We start from the raw sequence: 27,549 nt of genomic DNA on the forward strand, positions 1-27,549 counted from the left end.
GCATCCTTCAGGGAGGGTAAATTTTCATCAGAGTTAAAATCAACAGTGGTTAAACCGCTCTTAAAAAAACCCTCCTTTGATCCCCTGGTAAGGAACAACTACAGGTCGGTCTCCTTGCTACCATTTTTGGGCAAAGTGATTGAGAGGGCAGTTGCCTTCCAACTCCAAGCTGTCTGGACCCATTTCAAACTGGCTTTAGGGCAGAATACAGAGTGGAGACGGCCAGGATCACCTTGGTCGATGATCTCCATCTGGGCATTGACAGGGGAAGTGTGATCCTGTTGGTGCTCTTGGACATCTCAGTGGCTTTCAATATCATAGACCATGGTATCCTTCTGGAACGCCTGAGGGAGTTAGGTGTTGGGGGCACTGCACTCCAGTGGCTCCATTCCTACCTCTTGGGCAGATCCCAGATGGTGAGGCTGGGAGACAGCTACTCTTCCAAGAGAGAGCTGACATCTGACGTCCCTCAAGGTGCCATTCTGTCCCCGATGCTGTTTAACATTTACATGAAACTGCTGGGAGAGATCATCCGGAGACATGGGGCGCGGTGTTATCAGTACGCTGATGACATCCAAATATGCTTCTCTATGCCTCCGACTGTTTCAGTGACCAAGGATGGTATCTCTCCTCTGAATACCTGCCTTGAGTCGGTAATGGGCTGGATGGGGGAAAACAAACTCAGGTTGAATCCAGAGAAAACAGAGTTACTTGCCATAGGCACCTCAGGTCTGGGGAAGGAAATTTATCAACCTGTTCTGGACGGGGTCACGCTTCCCCTGAAGGATGAAGTTCGCAGTTTGGGAGTACTTCTGGATCCATCTGTACAGTTGTCATCTCAAGTAGATGCGATGGCCAGAAGTGCTTGGTATCATCTTCAGTTGATACGCCAACTGCGTCCCTTCCTAGACCAAAAGGACCTGGAGGTTGTGATACATGCTCTGGTAACCTCTCATCTTGATTTCTGTAATGCACTCTACATGGTGCTACCCTTGTACCAAGTTTGGAAGCTTCAATTAGTGCAAAATATGGCATCCAGATTGGTCACCAGTTCTTCAAGGTTTGACCATATAACACCAATCTTAAAAGATCTTCATTGGCTCCCAATCTGCTTCTGGGAGCAATACAAGGTATTGGTTATCACCTTTAAAGCCCTACATAGCTTGGGCCCGAGTTACTTATGAGACCGCATCTCCCCATACAACCCGCCCCGCACTCTCGGGGCAACAAGAAAGAACCTATTGGAAGTAACAACAACTAAATATGCTTCAACATCCCAAAGAGCCTTCATGATAGCTGCTCCAGGATTGTGGAACAGTCTCCTGGAAGAAATCCGTCTTACTACCTCCCTGAAAACCTTCAGGAGGGCAGTTAAGATGGAGCTCTTCCAGTGAGCATACCCACCAAATTTTATGTAAGACATGGATCCACCTCATGAATAGGATGAGTACATCCTTACTCCTCTTTCCAATGTCATTTTGTGATATTTAGGTTGTAATTGCTAAATGCTATATAGTCTATAGTTTTTATTGAATTGCTATGTTTTATTCTGGATTGTATTTTAAACTAGGTTGTGATCCCGCCTCGATCCAATTGGGAGAGGCGGGAAAATATAAATAAGTATTATTATTATTATTATTATTATTATTATTATTATTATTGCGAGTATTGTTGGTCAGGACAAGCTTGTATACAGAGGAATGGAAAGTAAACTGCCTCCTTGAGAGATATCTGCCTGTTGTCTCATTTGCCTGTGTCTGGTGGGAGAGAGGGAATTCTCCAGCCTGCACAAAGCTCTGTGTCACTTCTCAGGTGGCCATCCATGTGCACAGCTTCAGTGTGGTGCAATGCAGTATGCATAATCAGACCCCCTGTCCTCTGCCCACCTCCTGCAAACTCATACTCTTGATCTCTTTAATAGAGTCCATCCATCTAGCATACGGCCTTCCTCTCTTTCTACTTTCCTCCACCGTGCCTAGTATTATTGCTTTTCCTGGTGATTCATGTCTTCTCATGGTGTGGCTAAAGTACACCAGGCCATATTTTGTCATCTCGGCTTCCAAGGAGATTTCTGGTTTGATCTGCTCTATAACCCATTTGTTTGTCTTTTTGGCTGTCCATGGAATCCTCAGCACTCTTCTCCAACACCACATCTGAATTGATTTTCTTCCTGTCATCTTTCTTAACTGTCAACCTCTCACATCCATACATGGTAATAGGGAATAAAATGACTTGTTTGATTCTAAATTTTGTGCTGAGTTGTATTTCTTTGCATTTTAAAATCTTTTCTAGTTCCATCATAGCAGACCTTTCCATTCTTAATCTTTTTCTGATTTCCTGACTTGCAGTCCCCATTCCTATCAGTGTTTGATCCCAGGCATGGGAATTCTTTTACTGTTTCTATTTCCTCATTGTCTAGTTTGAATTTATGTAAGTTCTCTGTAATTAGGTTTGTTTTCTTCATATTCAACAGTAAGCCTACCTTTGCACTTTTGTCTTTGATCTTCCTTAGCAGTTGTTTGAGGTCTATGAGGCTTTATGCTAGTATTATGGTGTCATCAACATATCTCAGATTGTTGATATTCCTTCCTCCTATTTTCACTCCTCCTTCTTCTGTGTCCAAGCCTGTTTTTCTTACAATATGTTCTGCATACAAGTTGAACAGGTAGGGGAATAAGATGCAGCCTTGTCTGAGCCCTTTACCAGTTGGGAACCATTATGTTTCTCCATGTTCTTTTCCGACAGTAGACTCTTGTCCTGAGTACAGATTCCTCATTAGGACTACCAGACATGTTGGCACTCCTATGTCTTTAAGGGCATTCCATAGCCTTTCATGATCTATGCAGTCAAAGGCTTTACTATAGTCTATGAAGCACATGTTGATTTTCTTTTGAAATTCCTTGTTGCACTCCATTAGACACCATATGTTTGCAATGTGGTCCCTAATGCCTCTTCCTTTCCTGAATCCTGCTTGGACCTCTGGGATTTCTCTCTCCATGTATGGTTGAATCCTATGATGAATTTTGAGCATAATTTTGCTTGTGCAGGAGATCAATGCTATGGTCCTATAGTTGCTACAGTCTCTTGTGTCTCTCTTTCTCTCTCTTCCTGATTACTTGTTTTTTGCCATTTCTCTTATCGCAGCTTTCACCTCACTTTTTAAAATTTGGGGTTCATCTTCACATGGCTCTTCATTCCATGTGTCCTTCTTGTTGTCATCTCTTTTATATAACTCTTCTGTGTATTGCATCCAACATCTTTTTATTTCTTCCTGGTCTTAGAAGTACTGGCAGTAGTGAATTAAAATGGACAGGAATGGGACACTTTGAATCAAACAACTCCAAAGTGTTCTACTCTGGGAATAAAAAGACACAAAGAAATTGGGTGATTTTCATACTAAAAAGAGATGTGGCAAAAGCAGTGAGGACACAGTGCAAAATCAGTTCGAATCATCTCAATAATGGAAAAACTATGACTATCACCATAACTCAAGTATATGTACCAACCACAGATGCAGAACAGGAAGAAATTGATAGATTCTATGAAGGAGTACAGGAAGAAATTGACAATACATCAGCACAGGACGTCAAACTGATAATTGGAGATTGGAATGCAAAAGCTGGAAGCAAAGAAGAATCAAAAATAGTAGGCAGGTTCAGATTAGGCAAAAGAAACTAATCAGGCCAGTGACTGATAGATTTTTGTGAAGCCAACAACCTATTCATTGCAGACATATTTTTCATACAACTAGAAAGAAGTTTACACACATGGACATCACCAGATGGCAAACAGAAAAATCAAATACAGCCAGTCCTCCTTATCCACAGATTTTTTTATCCATGGATTCAACCATCCACAGCCTAAAAATATTCAAAATTAATATAAATTCCAAATGCAAACCTTGTTTTTGCCATTTAAAGGACACTTTTTCACCATGCCATTGTATTTAATGGGACTTGAGCATCCACGGATTTTGCTATGCATGGGGGTCCTGGAACCAAACCCCAGCAGATAGCAAGAGCCCACTGTAGATTATACAATTGGAATAAAAGATTACGAAGCTCCATACTGGTGGCCAAGACTAGACTAGGTGCCGATTGTGGTACAGTTCGCAAATTACTCATATCAAAAATGAGAATAAAACTCAAAAATAAAACTAAACCAGTCATCATACTAAAATATGATTTAAACAATATCTCCACAGAATTCATTGACAATATAAGGAACAGATTTGCACTACTAAACATAATAGACTGTGAACCAGAAGTGCTTTGGTCTGAAGCCTGGGGCATAATAAAAGAGGAATGCAGACAGACACTTCCAACAAACAAAAAGAAAGTAAAAAAAACCATGTATGACAGATAAAACACTACAAGCAATAAAGGGAAGAAGAAAAACAAAACAAAAAGAAGATAAGAATAAACTGAGAATCATGAACGCAGCAGTACAACAGCTAATGTGTAAAGGTAAAGAAAACTACTACAACGACCGATGCAGAGAAATAGAAGACAACAAAAAGGGAAGAACAAGAGACCTATTCCACAATATTTGGGAAAGGAAAGTTCAAACCAAAGACATTCAAATGCTCTATGACAATAACATAAATCAAGACCATGAAGGAATAAAAATATGTTGGATGCAATACATAAAAGAAGAAAATGTATATATAAATCTAAAACATGTATTCTAGCAAATATTTATTTAATTGACATTCCTCCACAAGTACATTGCTACTGTACAGATCCAGAAGCAGGCAACAATCCTGAGGAACATTTATACTGAAGGGAAAGTGTGTTAATTGGGGCAAGTAATAAAGTATATTTTCTATAAAATAAGAAAAACTTAAGAGTTAATTATTAGCTTCCACATTCTGAAACATCACCAAAGCATGAGCAAACATGAGAGACTAAAACAGAATGCAGATATCATTTTATTTACAGGGGTAAAAGCTACTTGAAACAAGTTATCCAAGAGCAATGTAACATGTAAAGGTTTGATTATATTTTACATTTGACAGTGTATAACAAAACCTTGTATCTTCTGCTGTTTGGCTAAAGAAGCTATGGGAGATGTTGACTTGGAATAGTAGGAGAATGAAACAGTGAGATCAGTATACTACATTTTTGCTACTCCATACTCTTTACTGATTTAGAAAAAATTGTAGGGACCAGTGTATATGAGACTTCTGTTATTCTAAAGGGCTATGATTAAATAGCATCTAAGCAATGCTTTTGCTCAGTATTTTCTCTTACTCACTGTAATGTCAGTTGTACAGAGAATGAGCTAGGATTAATACATACTTGCACAACAGTGTGCGGTGAAAAGACCTTGGAGAGATAAATGACTCTTCAGATTTTCTTTGAAAGATGGGAATACATTCATCTCTACATAAAACACATATATGACCCAAGGGTAAAGAGATCATAATTACATTCCTGACACTGAAGATTCAGAATCTCCAATCCACTTACCTGTAAGCAAAAAGAAGTCTATAGATCAATGGGTTGAGAAAGTCAAAAAGTGGTAAGATAGCATTCTCTCAGTCTCTTTCATGTTTATGTAGCAGATTTTAGAAGCCAGTAGACCAAATGTATACTGAATGATAACCATTGTCTTGCAGTTGATTTTTTGTCCAGATTCATCCACCTGAAGAGTAGCTCTTCATTTTGAAATTACCACCTAAGTAAGGAGAGTCATAGAGGTGGAAGAAGGAAGAGAGAGTTGGTGGCGAGGTGAAGAAGAGATGTTAGCTTGTAGTAAATGCTGACTTACTTCTAGCCTACACATACATTGGGCTCTTTGTATCCAGGGGTTCTGTTACAGAACCTGCACAAATGCAAATCAAGTCCCATTCTTCTCAATGGTGGTGCAACATGCATGCAACCAAGTTGGCACAGTGCATTCAACAGAGCACAGCCAGCCACTGACACTCTAATTCACAGATAGCAAGCCCACAGAAAGGAGGGGGGGAAATCACTCTAAATATATTATGTAAATTGCTGTGGGTCTTTGCACATTTGCATCAATGCTTAATTGTCTTTACTTTACTGCTCAAATTTGCATCTGTTTACCTACCTTCTGCCAAAAATGTGCAGGCATGTGAATGTGCAGGCTTGTGAATCCATGCAAAGCCATCAGATGGATGACCACACATTCAATAACGCACATATTTGGAGATGCTCTGGTAAAAACATAATCAGGCGTCATCAGAGTAAGAAGAAGGGTCCTCCCTCCAGTCCATCTGCTATGGTCCAGGCCTCCAAGGGAGTGAAGATCTGCTGGACTTTCCCACTTCCCCACTGCCATTCCCTTCTCCTTTTGTGTCTTGTCTTTTTAGATTGTAAGCCTGAGGGCAGGAAAATGTTTAATTAACAATTTGTAAGTCACACTGATAGCCTTTTGGCTGAAGAGCAGGGCATAAAGAAATTATTATTATTATACTTGATTACATTATTACAATAGATTCAATTGCTCTGATCTAGTTGGGATTATCCATAGGATTTTAGCCATTTTGGAACTCTGCTTACATAATCATGAGTTGAATATACCCATTGCATAATAGCCAAAAAAGTACAATCACATGCCTCAGGAAATTTATACGTGTGTATGAGATTCCTGCCTTTGTAATTTTTTCTTTGTCTCTTTAATATAGTCCCCAATCATAGAATCATAGAGTTGGAAGAGACCACAAGGGCCATCCAGTCCAAGCCCCTGCCATGCAAAAATTCTCAATCAAAGCAGCCCTGACAGATGGCCATCCAGCCTCTGTTTAAAGACCTCCAAAGAAGGAGACTCCACCACACTCCGACGGAGTGTGTTCCACTGTCAAACAGCCCTTACTGTCAGGAAGTTCCTCCTAATGTTGAGGTACAATCTCTTTTCCTGTAGCTTGCATCCATTGTTCTGGGTCCTATTCTCTGGAGCAGCAGAAAACATGCTTGCTCCCTCCTCAATATGACATCCCTTCAAGTGTTTAAACAGGGCTATCATATCACCTCTTAACCTTCTCTTCTCCAGGCTAAACACCCTCAGCTCCCTAAGTCATTCCTCATAGGGCATGATTTCCAGACTTCACCATTTTAGTTGCCCTCCTTTGTACACGCTTCAATTTCTCAACATCCTTTATAAATTGTAGTGCCCAGAAATGAACACAGTATTCCAGGTGGGGCCTGACCAAAGCAGAATAGAGTGGCAGTATTACTTCCCTTGATCTAGACACTATACTTCTATTGATGCAGTCTAAAATTACATTGCCTTTTTAGCTGCCGCATCGCACTGTTGTCTCATGTTCAACTTGTGGTCTACTTGGACTCCTAGATCCCTTTCACATGTAGTCTCCTTAAACCAGGTATCTCCCATCCTCTATCTATGCAATAAATTTTTCTGCCCTAAGTTCAATACCTTGCATTTTTTCTGTGTTGAATATCATTGTTTTAACTTTGGTCCAGCTTTCCAGTTTATTTGGGTCATTTTGAATTTTGATCCTGTCCTCTGGGGTGTTAGCTACTCCTCCTAATTTGGTGTCATCTGCAAATTTGATAGGTATGCCCCCAATTCTGTCATCCAAGTCATTGATAAAGATGTTGAATAGCACTGGCCCAGGGCAGAACCCTGTGGCACCCCACTGGTCAGTTCTCTCCAGGATGAGACAGAGCACCCTTTGGGTTCGACCGGTCAACCAATTACAAATCCACGTAACAGTTGCCTTGTCTAGCCCACATTTTACAAGCTTGTTTGCAAGAATGTCATGGAAAACCTTGTCAAAGGCCTTACTGAAATCAAGATATACTATATCTACAGCATTCCCTTCATCTACCAAGCTCGTAATTTTATCAAAGAAAGAGATTAGATTTGTCTGGCATGACTTGTTTCTCTGAAACCCATGTTGACTTTTGTGATTATGGCATTGCCTTCTAGATGTTCACAGACTCTCTGTTTAATGATCTGCTCTAGAATCATTCCTGGTATTGATGTCAGACAAACTGGACGATAATTGTTGGGATCCTCTTTTTTCCCTTTTTGATGATGGGGACAACGTTTGCCCTCCTCCAGTCTGCTGGGACTTCTCCTGTTTTCTCCAGGAGTTCTGAAAGATTATTGCCAATGGCTCTGAAATTACATTTGCCAGTTCTTTTAATACTCTTGGATGTAGTTCATCAGGTCCCGAAGACTTAATATTCATTTGCATTAACCAGGTATTCCTGTACTATCTCTTTCTTTTTCTGTGCTGAATTTCCCATATTCTGTCCTCTGCTCCATTATCCTCAGGTTGAGCACCCTTTTTCTTTTCTGAGAAGACAGAGGCAAAGAAGGTGTTGAGTAATTCTGCTTTTTCTCTGTCCCCTGTTAGCATTTTGCCATCTTCTCCACACAGTGGCCCAACATTTCCTTTTTCTTCCTTTTGCTGTGGACATATCCAAAAAAGCTCTTTTTATTGTTCTTAACCTCTCTAGCAAGCCTGAGTTCATTCTGCGCTTTAGTTTTTCTGATTTTACTCCTACATATGCTCGCTATTTGACTGAATATCTTTTTGGTGATTTCCATCTTTTTCCATTTCTTGAATGAATTTATTATGGAACATGGCCAGCACCATTGTCCATTTCTTATACATGTTCAATTTAAAACTTAGCTCAGTTGAAAGTTCATTAGTCATGCTTCCTGGTTTCTTGAGACACTTCCCATTTTTCCTTCTCACTGGAACTGTTTTAAATTGTGCCTTCAGTATCACCCTTTTGAGAAACTCCCATCCGTCTTGAACTCCCTTATCTTTTAGTGTTCTTGACCATGGGATCACCCCCAGTATTTCTCTAAGATTACTAAAATCAGCTTTCCTAAAGTCTAGAATGTGTGTCTGACTATGTCTGGCTTCTCCTTTCCACTGTATAACAAATTCCAGGAGAACATGGTCACTTCCACCTAATGATCCCACCTCTTGCACCCCATTAACCAAGCCATCCCTGCTGGTTAGGATCAGATCTAAAATAGCTGACCCCCTTGTTGCCTCTTCCACCTTTTGGACAATGAAATTGTCTTTGAGGCAAGGGAGGAATTTGTTAGACCTTGAGGATTTGACTGAGTTTGACTTCCAGCAAATATCAAGATAGTTGAAGTCACCCATCACTACTACGCCTCTCCTTTCTGAATGTGTGGTCATCTGTTCTAGAAAGGCATAATCCAATTCCTCCATCTGACTGGGGGGTTTGTAGTAGACTCCCACAATAACATCCCTGTTGTTTCCCTCCCCTTTAATTTTTATCCAGATGTTCTTCACTTGGTTCCAGGATTGATGTCCTGGATCTCTTCACTGGTGTAAATATCTCTGACATATTGTGCTATTTCTCCTCCTTTCCTGTCTGGCCTATTTCTTTTTAAAAGGTTATACCCCTCTATTTCTACATTCCAATTATGAGACTTATCCCACCAGGTTTCAGTGATGCCCATTATATCATACTTGCTTTGTTGTACCAGGAGTTCAAGTTCATCTTGCTTATTTCCCATGCTATGTCCATTTAGTGTAGAGACATTTAAGACCACGTGTTCCCTTATTTGCTGCCTGTGCAAACATTTTTGCCTCCTACAGTTGGGTCCTTGCACTATTTGTCTTGTTCCCTCTATGATAGTTTGACTCTTTTCTCCAGCCCTTTTGCCTTCCAGAATACTGTCTCCCTCCCCCACATAACTCAGTTCAAAGCACTCCTTCAAATTGAGACTGTTGGCAAAAACATTTCTGCCAACTGGCGTGAGATGCAATTCATCCCTTGCCAGAAGCCCTTCCTCATGGAACCACAGCCCATGATCAAAGAATCCAAATTGTTCTTGGCGGCACCATCTGCAGAGCCAGTTATTCACCTCTGCTATTTTCCTCTCCCTTCCTGGACCATGCCCTTTGACTGGGAGAAGAGAAGAGATGACAACCTGTGCATCCATTTCTTTCAGATCCCTACCCAGAGCTTCATAATCCCTTCTGATATTCTGAAGGCTGTGTTTTACAGTATCATTGGTTCCCACATGGACCAAAAGGAAGGGGCATTGGTCAGTAGGCTTAACCAGTCTTGTCAGCCTCTCTGTCACATCACAGATCTTTTCCTCAGAGAGACAACACACATCTTGTCAGGCCTACAAATCACTGCTTCTGCACCTGACAGCAAGGAGTCTCCCACTATGACCACATGCCTCCCCTGAGGCTTAGCAGCAACTGTTCCCTCTGGTGGAACTCTCAGGCTCCCCTGCTCTGTGCCTGAAGTCTGTCCATGCTGCTCTTCTTTGTTCTCCTTGATAAGGGAAAGAGCTTCGAATTGATTCTCTAGCTGCAAGCTCCCAGAATGATCCCTTGTTTCCCTACTTCTCTGTGTGACATTCCCCCAGCTGTCTTCCTCCTGTGTATGTGAAGTGACCTCCTCCTCCCCAGCAACTTCCTCTTTGTGGTCCCCATCCAAGACCGTCCATTCCTTTCTGTCCAGGAAAACCTCTTGCTCCTTAATATGCTGAAGTGGAGCTACCTGGGCCTCCATGTAATAGACTTTCTCCTCCAAGAGGGTTACCAACTTGCACTTGGTGCATGCGAAGTTCCCCACATCTGTAGGCAAGAAGGCAAACATCCCACAAGTGTTGCAGGTGACTGCAGCAGTTCCCTCAGTGTCCATACTGACAAGTCTTGGGTAATCATTGAAACAGGACTGTGGGCTTCCTTCTAAAAAAAATCTCGAGGTAAATAATTGTAGAAAATGTGTTTTGAACACTTTGGAACCGATGGGAAAATATTCCTCATGTTCTGGTGTGTTTGTGTGTGGATTTTCAGCCAGCTACAAAAAGTGAAAAGCAGTTTAGTTGTTAAGCAGCCTTTGCATCTGCCTTCTGGAGAACAGCATGAATGTAATCAAATTTATTTTCAGTGGATTGTCAGTGAATACAAGGTACACATAAAATGAGTTGTGAGAATTGATTGATTGTTACTCCTCCTCTAAAGGAAGACTCATTTCTAGCGCTAATCTGCCCGAAATTCTAGTGTATTCATATTGGACAGTTTTAATTTTTTTGATGTTGAATCTTTTTTTAGGGGTTGATCACTGTTTTTATGATTGGGGGAGGGTTGGGTTTTGGGGGGGTTTAAATTGTAATTTTTAATTGTTTTATGTTATAATTATACTTTTGGAATCCGCTTTGATTCCTTTATGAAAAAGTGGAATACAAATTATTATTATTATTATTATTATTTACTATGTGTTTTTTTACTGTTGTAACATGCCCTGATTCCTTGTGATTGGGCGGGATATAAATAAATTATTGTTGTTATTACTATTATTATTATGCAATCAAGCAATTTATTATTATTAACCTTTATTTATGAAGCGCTGTAAATTTACACAGCGCTGAAGCGTAATTTTGTATAAATATTATACAGTACATTATCTTCCTTCTTCATATAATACATTCTTTTTCTCACATGTAACACTAGCCGGTCAGGTGGTGTGGCAGGTTACTAAAGATTGCTGTTGAAATAGTGAGAAAGAAGAGTGTACCTGAATACTAGTATAGTGCTGGTATGTCATTGGTCGATATGGGGCACTGAGGGAGAGTAAGAATCTATAGGTATTCAACTTCAGACTTTGCAGTTGGAAAGATATATATTGTTTTGCTTTTAATTGTTTTTCTGGCCTATAGGAAAAATGTTTATTTTTAACTGCTCTTGATCAGGCTTTTTAGCCACCTTCATTTGCCCCATAATTGTAAAGCAGAAATTGCTCTGGGGATGAGGGCTAAAATTAGAACATACCCAGTTTTAAAAAAATCTGTAATGAAAACATTTGTACTCTTTGTGGCTTGCTACCTTTCTTGTTATACTGGGAGTGGAATAGTTGCTTTCTCTTGAAAAAAAAATTCCCACAAATATGACAGTATGCATAATTGTATGTTAAGAAGTAAAACAAATGCAGGTGATTTGTCTTTGTTTTGCCACAGCTTGTATGTTAGCATTCCATGACACCAGCAATTTGTCTTGGTTCCTTTGAATTCCTAAATGTATTATATATATATTTTTTCTCTTGGTATTGTTTGACAAGAGCCATTTTTCATGGCCTTACTGCATTCCTCAACAATTTAGTAAGCGGCAGTCATCGCGAGGCTATATAGGCTACATTCAGTTGTACAGTTGAACCAGTTCATAAGCATACATTCCCAACTACTTTGTATTTTTCTGTACACAGGATGGGCAATAATTTCTTTTTTTTAAAAAAATACTATAATATTTAAATAGCTTAGAACAGTGATGGCGAACCTTTTTAAGGTCACGTGCCGGGGTCGGGGCTTCTACCCCCAGGATGGGGGCTGGGGAGTGGGGCGGGGCTTCTGCCCTCCAGGAGGCAGGGCTTCCACCCCCTTTTCAGAGGGAGGGAGCCTCTGGGTCCTCCCTCAGCATTTGCCGGCCCCTGAGGGTCCCTCCTGGGGCCGTCAGAGGCCGGCAAAAGGGCCCTCACCCTTCCTTTGCTCGCTGGGAAAAGGTTCCGCAGAGCCCTTTCCTGGTGAGCAAAGGCAAGCTGGGAGGAGGAGGAGGCCGCTTGGCACCGCGGCGATGGCCGCGATGACGGGAAGCCCCCGCATCCCTTCCCGGCCTGGGAGCAGGCCAAGGCTTCCTCCCAAGCCAGGGAGGAGGAGGAGGCCCGTTGGCACCGCGGCAATCGCCGCGATGCCAAGCGGCCCCCATGTCCCTTCCGGGCCTGAGAGCAGGCCGAGGCTTCCTCCCAAGCTGGGGAGGAGCAGGAGGCCCCTTGGCACCGCAGCGATCGCCGCGATGCCAGGCGGCCCCTGCATCCCTTCCCGGCCTGGGAGCAGGCCGAGGCTTCCTCCCAAGCCGGGAAGGAGGAGGAGGCGGCTGGGCACGCGTCCCAGCTGCCTCCTCCTCGGCCTTTGCTGGCCGGGAGCCCTTTCCTGGTGAACCAAGGCAAGCCGGGAGGGAAGAGGGCTGGGAGAAGGAGACAGACGCGCACACGCCTCTGTCTCCCCCTCCCAGTCGCCATATTCTTGCTTCCCGCTGTCTCAGAGAGAGTGTCAGCAACTCATTTGAGCCCTGTAGCCAATGTTGGCTGTATGGCAGAGTAAGCTGGCAAATTCAGAAACGTGGTTCCAATTCCCAGTAGAGATAACAGCAGCTGGATGTCTTCCAGGAACCTCCGGGGACACACAGCAGGCTTCAACTGATAAACGACCAGACAACCAAGTCTCCCGAAGTGCTTTATTTACAGTGCTATAATACAGATCTCTCAAACAAATACCAAACTCCTACTACAACCCACAAGCAATTACTGGAAACCCCTGAGTTTATATACCCTCAAGACCATGTGGTCTCCCAAACTCAGTGAGTTCCTGTGTAACCCTGAAAAGTGTCCCCTTTGCAATCCAGACACATGTTTCATCATCCAGGGCTTAGTGCACGTAGACACCAAAGTGTCCTTGAGCCTATGAGCATCAGCTGTGCTAATCAGCCTTGTCCTGCTGCTGAATGCTCATGGTCAGAGACATACACACACATCAAGCATTTCTCAGTGTGCTGTCTTTAACCCTTGACAATCCAACAGTGAGCTCCCATCACTAGTCCCAGCTTCTGTCAACCTAGCAGTTCAAAAGCATGCAAATGCAAGTAGATAAATAGGTATCACTTCAGTGGGAAGGTAAACAGTGTTCTGTGTAATCATTCTGGCCAGGGTAATCTCTGACAACACTGGTTCTTCAGCTTAGTAACAGAGATGAGCATCACCCCCTATGGTTGGACACAACTTGACAACTTTGTCAACAGGAAATATCTTTACCTTTACTTAAATCTGGAATATGTGAAACTGAAAGGAGAACAGTGAACTGAAAGGGCTCCCCCACCCTTTCAAACAGGAAAGCATTTTCAGACTCAGACAACAGGGCATGTAAGGGGTGTTGTTTATTGAAACTTTGAAGTGCATTCCTTGTTCTTCCCAAGAGTTCATGGGCTGGTGACTCCTGCTGTGCTCTAAGTCTCACCACATGAACTTGAAATGCACTTCCCTTATGAGGATATATAGTCCTCTGCACATGGCAATACTTTTCTTGGCCAAACCCTGGAACCTTCTTCCCCCGCAAGCAAGGACCATCACTTCTTTAACCAGCTTCAAAGTTGAAGCCCATCTGTTCAGGAGTGTTCCCAGGCATGCATAATTGTCGCTTGCTATTTGTATCTTTTGATGCCTGTTTTATCGAACCATTTTCTGTATTGCTATGTACTTTAATATGTATTAGCCTACCCCCACCACCTTTCTCTTCTCCTTTTATGTCATGTCTTTTTAGATTGTAAGCCTGAGGGCAGGGAACCGTCTAATTAAAAAGATTGTATGTACAGCGCTGTGTAAATTTACAGCGCTTTATAAATAAAGGTTAATAATAATAATAATAATAATAATAATAATAATAATAATAATAATATCCTGGACTGATGATCACACAGAATGGTTCAGCCTTTCAGGAGGTTGGACTGTCACTGGGAAGTGGGCATTGAGCCTGCAAGAATGGGTAGGAGAGGGGGAAGGCTAGTGTAGATTCCCCCTACTTTCAGTTATCACATTGGAGAGGTGTGTGATCCTCACTTTCTTTGATTCATGAACAGGGCAGGAAGAAATGTATTGTAATCCCTCTTCCAGTAAAACAAAAAAGAACAACCCTGCTAGCTTCAACTTCCATGCCCATGCAGAGCTTTGGTGTTGGTACAGACTGCTTTCTGTAAAGTGTGTGAGTGATTTCTTAAGTCTGTGAACAGTTACCTCCAAATCGTTACGATTTTTTTCCAAATCTGCTCATTCAATGCCTATATTTTCACTGCCATCCATTAGAAACATGCTGTAACTAAAAGAATTAGTCATCATTATGTTTAGCATAGGAATTACAGTAACATAAGGAGAAAATAATCACACATGTAATGTCAAAATAAACATTTTATGTCCTAAGAATATTGTCAGATGATGCCATACCATCTGTCCTTTGGAAACACATTGGAATTTTTGCTGCTGCACAATGGCATCTGGTACTTTTGGCAGGATCTGGCACCAATAGTAGCTTTACAGCTGCCTTTAACCGTGCTTCCACTTAAAAAGCATAATGTCTTCTCTAACACATCTTTTTCTCTTCTGAATGATCATTTATCTCAGATTTCAATGAGATTGAAAGCAAAGAAATAACAGAATGAGTGAGTGATAGAGATTGATGTATGCAAATACATCCTTGGAACTGGATTTATCTAAAACCAGCTTTCCTCTTCTATATCTGCTTTCAAAATGAACCTCACCAGTGCATTATGGTCACTGTGTGACTTTAGTTTTTCTTTTTTATACTTACAGTCTCGAAGGTTTAAAGAGATAATTTATTTGTTTATTGTTTCAAAATGTGTGAGTAATTATTTTGAAATAAGGGCTTGAACAGACAGGCTAAAATAAAGCTGCTTCAGTTCACTTTGGAGGTATGCTATTTAAATGACACATGCATCTTAAGAGGCCAAAAGCTACACCAAAGCTGCACTCCAGTTCTTTGGACTGGATCATGGCTTTGATGTAGCTTCTGGCCTCTTAGGACACATGCATCATTTATTTATTTATTTTTAAAAACAATTCTCTTTATTAATTTTTTACAATCACATCCATTCACAATTACGCTGATTTACACGATTTTAAATAGTACAATGTAAATGAAAACTTATAACATTTCCCAGCAGAGAGGGTCCTGTCCTCCTGTAATCTGGTTTTCAGTGGCTGACCTGCTATAGTCCATCCAAGATGACATTAAGAAGGGACTTGACCTATCATGGTTTTAAGGCAGGTGTCTGCCATCACGTCGTTTCTGCTCCATACGAGAGCAGCTAGAATGGCAGCCATCCTCACATTAAGAGGCTGTTGAGGGGAGTTTTCCAACAGGGCCTGCCCACCAGACATCGTTTTCCATCTTGGGATGTGAACACGGTCTTAGAGGCTCTGACGGTTGGGCCGATCAAGTCCCTTTGGGAAGCCTTCCTCAAACACCTCTCCCTCAAGGTCATCTTTCTCACGGCCATTCCCTCCGCCAGATGGGTGTCAGAGCTGGGGCCCTGTCGGTACGTAAAGACTTGTGTATTTTTTAGGCCTGTCTCAGTGTGCCTTCATCCAGACCCTACCTTCATGCCTGGGGTCAACTCAGCCTTTCAGGTGTCACAGGACATTCTCCTGCCTTCATTCTGCCCCAGTCCTAAGAAGGACTTGGAAAAGACCTGGCACACATTGGACTATAGCAGGTCAGCCACTGAAAACCAGATTACAGGATGCCAGGACCCTTCTCTGCAGGAAATGAACGTGTCACGGTAAGTACCCAACGTTCCTTTTCCACCCGATGTTTTTGGCGTCAATTCTTTGTGTTGATAATACAAAACCTCTTTGTGTTGATCTCCTGCTTTCTTACTGCTTCTTGCCTATAAACAATACACAATTCCTTTTTACAAATGGGGAGTTTTCAATCAAGTCAAAACATAACTTAACAAACTCAAGTAATGCCCCAAATCAAGTTACTTAACATTGTGCATAACTCTTTAAAATCCCCAAAGATATTTATCCAAATAATCCCGTTTAAAACTGTGATAATTTAATATCAGATACCTGGGTTATTTTCCTCCTGTGTAATCCACAATCCACAAATTAGCTCCCATATCCTCCAGTTAATTACATTATCATACAATCCATCTTGCCAGGTTTTCATCCAGACCCCATCTTGTTTGTAGGAATACAGCTACCCGTTCCCATTCCTTATCAATATTCTTCTTCTTCTCATCACTCAGTTTACATGTAAGTAAATCCATTTGTCTTATATCACTTAGCTTTGTTAACCAGTCCTCAATTTGCAATTTTTCTTCACTTTTCCAGTGTTTGGCCAGTATCAATCTAGCCAATGTTATCATATACAAAAAAACCTTCCATACCCTCCTTTCATCCTCCGAATCCAAGTAGTAAGTCATATTTAGAAGATAAACTTCTGGTCTTTTCTTATATGTTATACCTAAGATTTTTTGCATGATAGAGTGAATTTCGTTCCAAAACTCTTTAACCTTTTCACACTTCCACCACATGTGGATTGTTGTGCCCTTTTCTTTATGACATCTCCAGCAAAGATCACTATCTTTTTTAAACATCTTCTTTATTCTAGCTGGGGTATAATACCACCTATTACTAACTTTTAGGAAGTTCTCTTTTAAGTCCTGACAGCTAGTAAAAGCTTTAGTTCTTTTCCACGCCAATTCCCAGGCGTCCAATGGTATTTCTCTCCCCAAATCCTTAGCCCAATCTATCATAAATTGTTTCACAGGTTCTTTTTCGTATTCCCTTTCCCTAAACAAATTATAATATTTAGAGATTTTTTTTCCTCCATCATCAAAAAATTATTTTATCTAAATTCGTCAGCTTTAAATCAATTCCCGGAGTTTCCATATCTTCCACTAATCTTTTCTTAATTTGATAATATGTAAACCAGTTTACATATCTTCCTTCCATCAATATCTCTTCTCTGGTTTTTATTATTATATTTCGAGTTTCAGTAGATTTAATTAAATGTTCATACCTCAGCCAATCTTCGCCTGTATCCCATCTGTTTGCGAATGCTTCATGGGTAGATACCCATCCAGGCATTTTAAAATAGAATTTTCCCTAACCACATTCCAAATTTCCATCAATGCTTTCCTGAAAGGATTATTTACAAAATCTTTATGAATAGCCATTTTCCTATACCATAAATATCCGTGCCAGCCAAATCGTAAATTTTCACCTTCTAAATTTAATACATATTTATCTTTTAAAGTTATCCAATCTTCCAGCCATATCATACTACATGCCCATCTGTAAAGTTTGACATCTGGCAAAGCGCATCCCCCCCTTTCCTTTTTCTCCTTAAGATTATTCCACCTGATTCTTGCCTTACCTCCTTTCCATATGAATTTTCTTATGTCTTTATTCCATTGGTCTATTACCTTATTACTGATATTTATTGGCAAATTTGAAAAAAGAAATATAATTTTTGGCAATATTGACATTTTAACTACATTAATTCTACCAAGTAGGGATATCTTTAATTTTGCCCAATTTTCCATCTGCTTTTTAATCCCATTTCACATTGGTTTATAATTATTGTCATACAGATTCGTATTATTCTCAGAAATAATTATCCCTAAATATCTTACTTTGTTTACTATTTCACATCCTGTCTTTCCCCTTAGTATTTCCTTTTCCTCCTTATTCAAGTTTTTAGTAATTATAACCGACTTCCCCTTATTTATTTTAAATCCAGATAAATTTCCAAATCGGTTTAATTCTGACCATAGTGCTTCAATGTTGTGGATAGGGTCTTCCAACACTACCACCAGGTCGTCCGCATAGGCCTGCACCTTGTATTCCAGCCCTTTAGTTTTAAGACCTCTAATTTTCTGATTTTTCCTAATATTATTCAACAGAAATTCTAGTAGTAGTATAAATATCAGAGGAGACAGCGGACATCCCTGCCTTGTCCCTCTTTTAATATCAAAATCCTGTGTTAATTCCCCATTTATCACTATTCGCGCAGTTTGGTTCTTATAAATTTCTTCCACACTTTTAATAAAATTTCTTCCCATATCCATTATCTCTAGTATTTTACAGGACACATGCATCATTTAAACAGCCTATCTCCGAAGTGAACCAAAGCAGCTTTATTTTGGCCTGTCTGTAACAGGCCATAGTCTCACACGGATAGAAAACTGCCATGAGAACTGAAATCTGGTATTTATTAAGATGCCCTAATTACCTGTCCCCCTCCTAAAACGACATGGGTTCATTTTACTCAAAACTGGGATATGAAATATAGCCCATGAGGGTTAAGGTCACCCTGAAATCTCATATTAATTAAAATGGTTAACTTCAAAATTGTTATGGAATCACAGACTAAATTATGTAATGCATATACCTGTATACCCCCAAACACTGTGATGAGACGATAGGGCTTTGTGTTGTTTTATGTCCAACAAAGCATGTTACTCCAGAGAGGATGCAACTTTTGAGAAGGAAGCAAGGAAAATGCTGCATAGGCTACATTGTTGGGAGTCTGGTTTTCCTTTCACATATGACTGAGTGTGTTGAGAGATTATTATTATTAACATTTATTTATGGAGCACTGTAAAGTTTGCACAGCGTTTTACATAGTAAGGGGAAAAAAATATAATAAAAAACCTGCCAAGCGGCAAACAATCTAAGGCTGGCCAATACACACTGGCCATTAAGGCTGGCATGGGGGCGTAGTCACAGCATAACCTCCTCACTACACATGCCCGACTGCCCCCCCCCAGGGCACCCTGATGCCATGCGCCACTCCACATGGCGTGCAGCATCATGGCACTCCTCCAGCACCGCGTCCATATGAGACAGCATCAAAGGAGTGCCACCATATAGCCATGCCGCCACAGCTATGGCACCCTTTCAGGGGTGCGAAAAGGAGCTGCTTTTTGCAGCTCCTTTTCGCGCCCTCAAAAGGCCAGATCAGGGCTGCGGTGTGCAGTTGCCCCAGCCCCAGTCTGGCTAGGAAAGGGGTAGTGTCCCACCTCCCCTTTGGGGTTATATGTACAGCCCCTAAAACAACAAAATTGTATGATTACAATATCTCTAATATAATACTAATTAGAATACAATAAAAACAAAGTAAGTAGCAGATTAACAACCAATAATCTAGAATGTCTCCCTAAACAAGAGTGTCTTCAATTCAACCTTAAAATTAGCCAAGGATGTAATAGTTCTTAATTGTGTGGGGAGGAGATTCCAAACATGAGGAGCAGCACAGGAGAAGGGGCAGATTTGAGCAGGGGAGGAGGAGACCCTTGGCTGTGTCAGGAGACTGATGTCATAACATCTGAATGCACATGAAGGGCGGTGAGGAGAGATGAGCGCTGACAAATAAGAGGAAGCTAAGACATGAAGGGCTTTAAATGTTAGGAGATTAAATTTACATTGGAATCTGAAAACAATGGGGAGCTAATGGAGGGATAACAACAAGGGGGTTATATGGTTAAAGCAATAGGCAGAGAAGCTTATCCTGGCTGCTGAGCGTTGCACAGAGATTAGGGGGCTAAGGTGGGAAATAGGAAGACCTACTAGCAATGAGTTGCAATAATTCAGGCATAATATAACCAGTGCATGCACCAAAGTCTTTGCCGTCAAAACAGAAAGAAATGGTCAAATTCTGATGAGATTATAAAGAAAGAATCTGAAGGACTTGGCTGTAGCCTGGATCTGTGGATTATCAGTAGCAACCAGGGATCTGCCACTAAAACCTAGCTCTTAAGGGAAGGGAATTCCACAATTCTGTGATAGCCACTGACCACACTTTCATATGCAACTTATCTTATTGCATAAATTATAATATAAAGGCTTTACCTGGACACTGTTTGAAACTGCAAACTGTTTCTTAGTATGCCATATATTGTGAGATGTACCCCTTTGATTGCAGTCGTGTACACACATACCTGGTAGCAAGCCACATTAGAGTTTTATTGACCCACAAAATGTAAGCATATATTTCATTTCCTCCCCCCCCCCCACACCCTTGAATTGCTCTTCATAGAAAAGCTAACCTAAACAAAAGAGTAGGTAAGCGTACATAGATTTGATGTACCTACTCTCAGAAGAGGTTTAGTTTTTATATTAAAGTCAAGAGTCAGGACATCATATCTCATATCTTAGCCATGATCTCACTAGATGTCTTTAGGCATGTCTGCCTCTGTCTCAACCTCTGTCTGCAATGTGGAGATCATTATGTCTCAGGCACATGACCCAAAAAACTTCCCAGAGTTTAACTGGATCTATTTGTGTTATATTATGTTCCACAGAAGAAAAAATGAGATATAAATGTAGAATATAATTAGTGCAAGCCAACCCTGCAGATTTGTTGGAAAGATTACTGAGGTGATGTATATGAAAAAAAATTGTGCCCTCTTTAAAATTTAGTGATTCTCAAAATCTATCAAAAAAATTGTTATAAACTGTCTTCAAGTTGACATCCACTCATGCCCACCCCATGAATAAGATGTCTCCAAGACACTCTGACCTTAACAGCTCTGCTCAGGTCATGTAGACTCAAGGCCATGGCCTCCTTGATTGAGTCTATCCATCTGGTATGCAGTCTTCCTCTCTTTCTTCTGCTCTCTACTTTTCCTAGCATTATTGTCTTTTCTAGTGAAGCATGTCTTCTCATGATGTAGCTGAAATATGACAGCCTCAGTTTAGTCATCTTTGATTCCAGGGAGAGCTCAGGCTTGATCTGTTCTAAGACCCATCTGTTTCTTTTTGGCTGTCCATGGTAGTTTTCATAGAATCATAGAATAGTAGAGTTGGAAGAGACCACAAGGGCCATCCAGTCCAACCCCCTGCCATGCAGGAAATCCAAATCAAAGCATCCCCGACAGATGGCCATCCAGCCTCCGTTTGAAGACCTCCAAGGAGGGAGACTCCACTACACTCCGAGGGAGTGTGTTCCACTGTCGAACAGCCCTTACTGTCAGGAAGTTCCTCCTAATGTTGAGGTGGAATCTCTTTTCCTTGAGTTTGCATCCATTGCTCCGGGTCCTAGTCTCTGGAGCAGCAGAAAACAAACTTGCTCCCTCCTCAATATGACATCCCTTCAAATACAGTGGTACCCCGGGATACGAATGCGCCGCCTTACGAAATTTCCGGGTTACGAAAAAAATCCATAGAAAAAAACTGTTCCGGGTTACGAAGGTTATTTCGGGTTACGAAAAAATTTTTGGTGCTTTTCGGCGCTTTTTCGCACGAAATCGCGGCTTTCGCTATTAGCGCCTATGGCTTTTTCGGCTTACGAAGGATTTCAGGTTACGAACGCGGCGGCGGAACGAATTAAATTCGTAACCCGGGGTACCACTGTATTTAAACAGGGCTATCATATCACCTTCTTTTCTCCAGGCTAAACATTCCCAGCTCCCTAAGTTGTTCCTCATAGGACATGGTTTCCAGACCCTTCACCATTTTAGTCACCCTCCTTTGGACACGCTCCAGTTTCTCAATGTCCTTTTTGAATTGTGGCATCCAGAACTGGACACAATATTCCAGGTGAGGCCTGACCAAAGCAGAATACAGTGGCACGATTACTTCCCTTGATCTAGAAACTATACTTTTATTAATGCAGCCTAAAATCACATTGGCCTTGTTAGCTGCCACATCGCACTGTTGACTCATGTTCAACTTGTGGTCTACTTGGACGCCCAGATCCCTTTCACATGTGGTTTCATTCAGCCAGGTGTCACCCATCCTATATCTGTGCATTTCATTTTTCCGCCCAAAGTGCAGTACCTTACATTTCTCCCTGTTGAAGTTCATTTTGTTAGCTGTGGCCCAGCTTTCTAGTCTATTCAGGTCATTTTGAATTTTGATCCTGTCCTCAGGAGTATTAGCTATTCCTCCTAATTTGGTGTCATCTGCAAATTTGATAAGTATGCTCCCAATTCTGTCATCCAAGTCATTGATAAAGATGTTGAACAGTACTGGGCCCAGACAGAGCCCTGTGGGACCCCACTGGTCACTTCTCTCCAGGATGAAAAGGAGCCATTGTTGAGCACCCTTTGGGTTCATCCAGTCAACCAATTACGAATCCATGTAACAGTTGCCTTGTCTAACCCACATTTTACCAGCTTGTTTGCAAGAATGTCATGGGGAACTTTGTCAAAGGCCTTACTGAAATCAAGATATATTATATCCACAGCATTCCCTTCATCCCTGGTGGCGCAGTGGTTAAATGCCTGTACTGCAGCCATTCACTCGAAACCACAAGGTTGCGAGTTCAAGACCAGCAAAAGGGCCCAAGCTCGACTCAGGCTTGCATCCTTCCGAGGTCGCTAAAATGAGTACCCAGACTGTTGGGGGCAAATTAGCTTACTTGCTAATTAGCTTACTTGCTGTTCACCGCTATGATCTTTGGAATAGCGGTATATAAATAAAAAAAAAAACCCAAAAATCCAACAAGCTGGTAACTTTATCAAAGAACGAGATAAGATTTGTCTGGTATGACTTCTTTTTCTGAAACCCGGGTTGACTTTTTGTGATTGTGGTATTTCTTTCTAGATGTTCACAGACTCTCTGTTTAATGATCTGCTCCAGAATCTTTCCTGGTATTGAGGTCAGACTAATTGGACAATAATTGTTTGGATCCTCTTTTTTTCCCTTTTTGAACATGCGGACAACGTTTGCCCTCCTCCAGTCAGCTGGCACTTCTCCTGTTCTCCAGGAGTTCTCAAAGATTATTGCCCAGGGCTCCGATATTACATTTGCCAGTTCTTTTAATACCCTTGGATGTAGTTCATCTGGTCCTGGAGACTTAAATTCATTGAGATTTAGGATCAGATCTAAAATAGCTGACCCCCTTGTTGCCTCTTCCACCTTTTGGACAATGAAATTGTCTTTGAGGCAAGAGAGGAATTTGTTAGACCTTGAGGATTTGACTGAGTTTGATTTCCAGCAAATATCAGGATAGTTGAAGTCACCCATCACTACTACATCTCTCCTTTCTGAGTGTGTGGTCATCTGTTCTAGAAAGGCATCATCCAATTGCTCCATCTGACTTGGGGGTCTATAGTAGACTCCCATAATAATGTCCTTGTTGTTTCTTTCCCCTTTAATTTGTATCCAGATGCTCTCCACCTGGCTTCCAGGATTGATGTCCTGGATCTCTTCACTGGTGTAAATGTCCCTGACATATAGTGCTATTCCCCCTCCTTTCCTGTTTGGCCTATTTCTCTTAAAAAGGTTATACCCCTCTATTTCCACATTCCAATCATGAGACTCATCCCACCAGGTTCCAGTGAGGCCAATTATATCATATTTGCTTTGTTGCACTAGGATTTCGAGTTCATCTTGCTTATTTCTCATGCTCTGTGCATTAGTGTAGAGACATCGAAGACCATGTGTTCCCTTTACTTGCTGCCTGTGCAAATATTTTTGCCTCCAACTGTTGGGCCCTTGCACTGTTTGCCTTGTTCCCTCTATGACAGTTTGACTATTTTCTCCAGCCTTTTTGCCTTCCAGAATACTATCTCCCTCCCCTACATATCTCAGTTGAAAGCCCTCCTGATCAAATTTTTGAGACTATTGGCAAAGACGTTTTTGCCAACTGGTGTGAGATGCAACTCATCCCTTGCCAGAAGTCCCTCCTCATGGAACCGCAGCCCATGATCCAAGAATCCAAATCGTTCTTGGCGGCACCATTTGCGGAGCCAGTTGTGTACATCCACTATTTTCTTCTCCCTTCCTGGACCATGTCCTTCAACTGGGAGAAGAGAGGAGATGACAACCTGTGCATCCACCTCTTTCAACTTCCTACCCAAAGCCTCATAATCCCTTATGATATTCTGAAGGCTATGCCTTGCAGTATCATTGGTTCCCACATGAACCAAAAGAAAGGGGTAATGGTCAGTAGGCTTGACAAGTCTTGTCAGCCTCTTTGTCACATCACATATCTTTGCCCCGGGGAGACAACACACCTCTTGAGACATCTTGTCAGGCCCACAAACCACTGGTTCAGTGCCTCTCAGCAAAGAGTCCCCGACAACCACCACTCGCCTCCTCCAAGGCTTAGCAGCAGCTGTTCCCTTTGGTCGAGCTTTTTGGGTCCCCTGTTCTGTCCCTGAGGTCTGTCCTCATCATCCCTGATAGTAGAGAGAGATTGAAATTGATTCTGTAGCTGTAAGCTTACAGAATGTTCCCAGGTTTCCCTACTTCTGCGTTTGACCTTTCTCCAACTATCTACTTCTGTTGTGTGTGAAGTGACCTCCTCCTCCCCAGCAACTTCCTCTGCGTGTTTCCTGTCCAGGACCACCTGGTCTGTTCTGGTCAGGAAAACCTCTTCCTCCCTGTGATGCTGAAGTGTAGCGACCTGGGCTTCCAGCTGCTGTACTTTCTCTTCTAAGAGGGCTACCAACTTGCACTTGGTGCAGGTGAAGTTCCCCATATCCCTAGGCAAGAAGACAAACATCCCACAAGTGTTGCAGGTAACTGCAGCAGGGCCTTCAGTGTCCATATTGGGAAGTCTTAAGGAGGCTCTGAAACAAAACTGTGGGTTTCCCCTGCTAAACACCAGTGTAAAGAACCCCTGATGGCTTGGCCTTTGTCTTCAAACCCTGTCCTTGAGTTCAATTCACTGGCCTTATAGTTATGTAGACTAGCTCCTTTCAGAACAAGTCTCTGACTCACTTCCTTTGAGCAGAAGTACCCACAAGCCCCTTAAGGAACAAGGGAAAAGAAAATGTGGTAAATTAAAGGGCCCCCTCTAACAGTGTTCCCAGGCCAGCTTTCTCCTGTGTACTCCAACCCCTCCTTGACTATATAACATTTTTTTTAAAATAAAAATAAACGGGGCACGCGCCTCCCCAGCACTTAAACAGAATTAGGCTTCTGGGCACTCCCACCAAGGATCCACAGCAATATACCAAGTTTAAAAAGGTCAGATCTCATCAAAGCACATGGAGAAAGAAAGCCAGCTTTCCTCCTGGAAAGAGTGAGCTGAAGAGTGAGTTTTAGCTACCAGCACCACAGCACCACATTTCAAAAGAGTTGATTCCCCCCCCCCCCCATCACCTTTATTCACTGTCCACCTCTCACATCTGTATATGGTGATGGGAAATACTATGGCTTAGATGATCTTAATAACTTTTTACCATATATCTTCTCACTTAATGATCTTTTCTAGTTCTTTCATACCTATAAAAATATTTACAGTAAGTGATATTCGTGCTTTGTGCATATTCCATTATTCACCAAACTTGACCATCTCAAGTTGTCAGAACATAGTACCATATTCCAAAATTCCAAAAGCTCTGTCTAGTTGGCATCCCTATGGTTCTTTTAATATAAGTGATTTGGAAAGCAATTTCAAGCCTAAAAATTGAATTGTTGTATCAAGAGGGAATGGTTTGGTGCTTACATGAAATCTTTCACATACATTGTTTGGAAATGTGTCTTTAAAAGGATAACAAGCTTGTTGCATTTGCAGTTGGCCCACCAATTGTGCAGATGCTGTTTGGTAATTACTTATTGTTACAGAATAGGATGGTAATTACTGTAATTCTTGTGTAACTGATCGGTATGCAAGTTAAGCTTGCCCTTTCCAAGACATTTACTCATAAGCATTCATTCATTGATTTACTTCATTCATTCATGTGTTTGCTCATTCATGCATTCACTCTCTCCATTCATTTGTTCATTTTTCTTTTTTATTCACTCTTTAAAGAATAAAACCCCCTTTTGAAGGGCTGTTCTATAAGCATGAATTGAAAAGTTTCCCACTAGTTATTGAAGGTAATGTAGTTCAAATTATTATCAAAGAAAGGCTTGAAGGAAAACTTACTGATGGATTAAAAAGCTGGGGAGCTGGCTCATAATTGCATGAACTGAGTTTAGATCTGATAAAGTGTTCATCTTTGTTCTGAAGTAAGGAGCCTTCAGGGAAGCTACTGAATTATGGCAATGTTGGCTCCAGATACAGATATATATGTTGTTGTTTTTCACTGTTTACTATACATTTTCCTCTGCCAGATTATTTTCAGTAGTTAACTGGTAGACAGATTCCTAAGAACATAAGAAGAGCCTTGCTGGATTAGACCCAAAGCCTATTTATTTCAGCCCCCTGTTGAGAGTGCCCACCTAGGTCCCTAGGGAAGCCTATAGTCAAAACATTGTGGTCCCTATTCTAGTGTATTTCTCCCATTAGTGCTCAAGCCTGTTGACCGGAATGCTAAAGTCCAAAATATAAGGGACAGCACGTTCAGCCCAGTCCAATCAAATGCCCCTCAAAAGAAAGATAGAATACAAATCCTTAACATCACATAAAAATTAATCTAGTAATTTAATTTGATTCAGTATAAGTTACTGGTAACTATATGAAATACAGTATTTGTATCTATCTACAAGTATTAAGTTATGAAGTTCATCAAGTCAAATTGCAAATAAAGCCCTAGGGTCCTGTGGCATAATAGTCTGTGGGGCAAATGATAATCGAGTCATGTTTATGGGTGAAACTTGGATAGAGCCTGGATGAAATGCATTCTCAGAACCTCATCTTGTCGCCTTCTTACCTTGGAAAGATATAGGTGAAAAAGATAAAATAAACAAAACTAGCCTTTTACAGAGAGACTTGACCAATCAAACAGTATTGAGCTAATTTAGTTTTAGATCCAGTTAGAAATTACTGCTTGTGTTTTGACTCACATTTACACAAAAGGCGATGGCAAAGCATCACAGAATACAATTTTCATTAACCTTGATGCATTTTCATGGAGAATTTCTGCCTGGTTAGCCTTCATTTGTAGAAAAAAATAGCACAGAAAAAAACAGCATATGCAACTCTGCTTTTTCTGCTTGTGCATTTTAGCGATTTTGCTTCGGCTCACTGAGCTACTAAGGCAGGCAAGAGTGAAGGCATATTCTGTGACATTGCTAGGCCTACAACCCTTCTCTTTCAATCCAAATTTACACCACTTAGAAGCATAGAATCATAAAGTCG

The 27,549-nt window shown here is 41.3% G+C and overlaps 1 protein-coding gene and 1 long non-coding RNA gene across 14 annotated transcripts in view; one reads left to right on the forward strand and one right to left on the reverse strand.

Annotated features, from left to right (window-relative positions):
• Positions 1-27,549, forward strand: part of TEAD1 (TEA domain transcription factor 1) — a 269,692-nt gene that overhangs the window by 220,534 nt on the left and 21,609 nt on the right. The gene's annotated exons all lie outside the window — the stretch shown is intronic.
• Positions 16,404-18,648, reverse strand: LOC121921053. Its single transcript, XR_006101835.1, has 3 exons — positions 18,339-18,648; positions 17,587-17,705; positions 16,404-16,447 (listed from the first exon to the last, which is right to left on the reverse strand). It is a non-coding gene; the product is annotated as an uncharacterized LOC121921053 (long non-coding RNA).

Source organism: Sceloporus undulatus, chromosome 1 (genome assembly GCF_019175285.1).
Source record: "Sceloporus undulatus isolate JIND9_A2432 ecotype Alabama chromosome 1, SceUnd_v1.1, whole genome shotgun sequence".
In the NCBI taxonomy this organism is placed as follows: Eukaryota; Metazoa; Chordata; class Lepidosauria; order Squamata; family Phrynosomatidae; genus Sceloporus; species Sceloporus undulatus.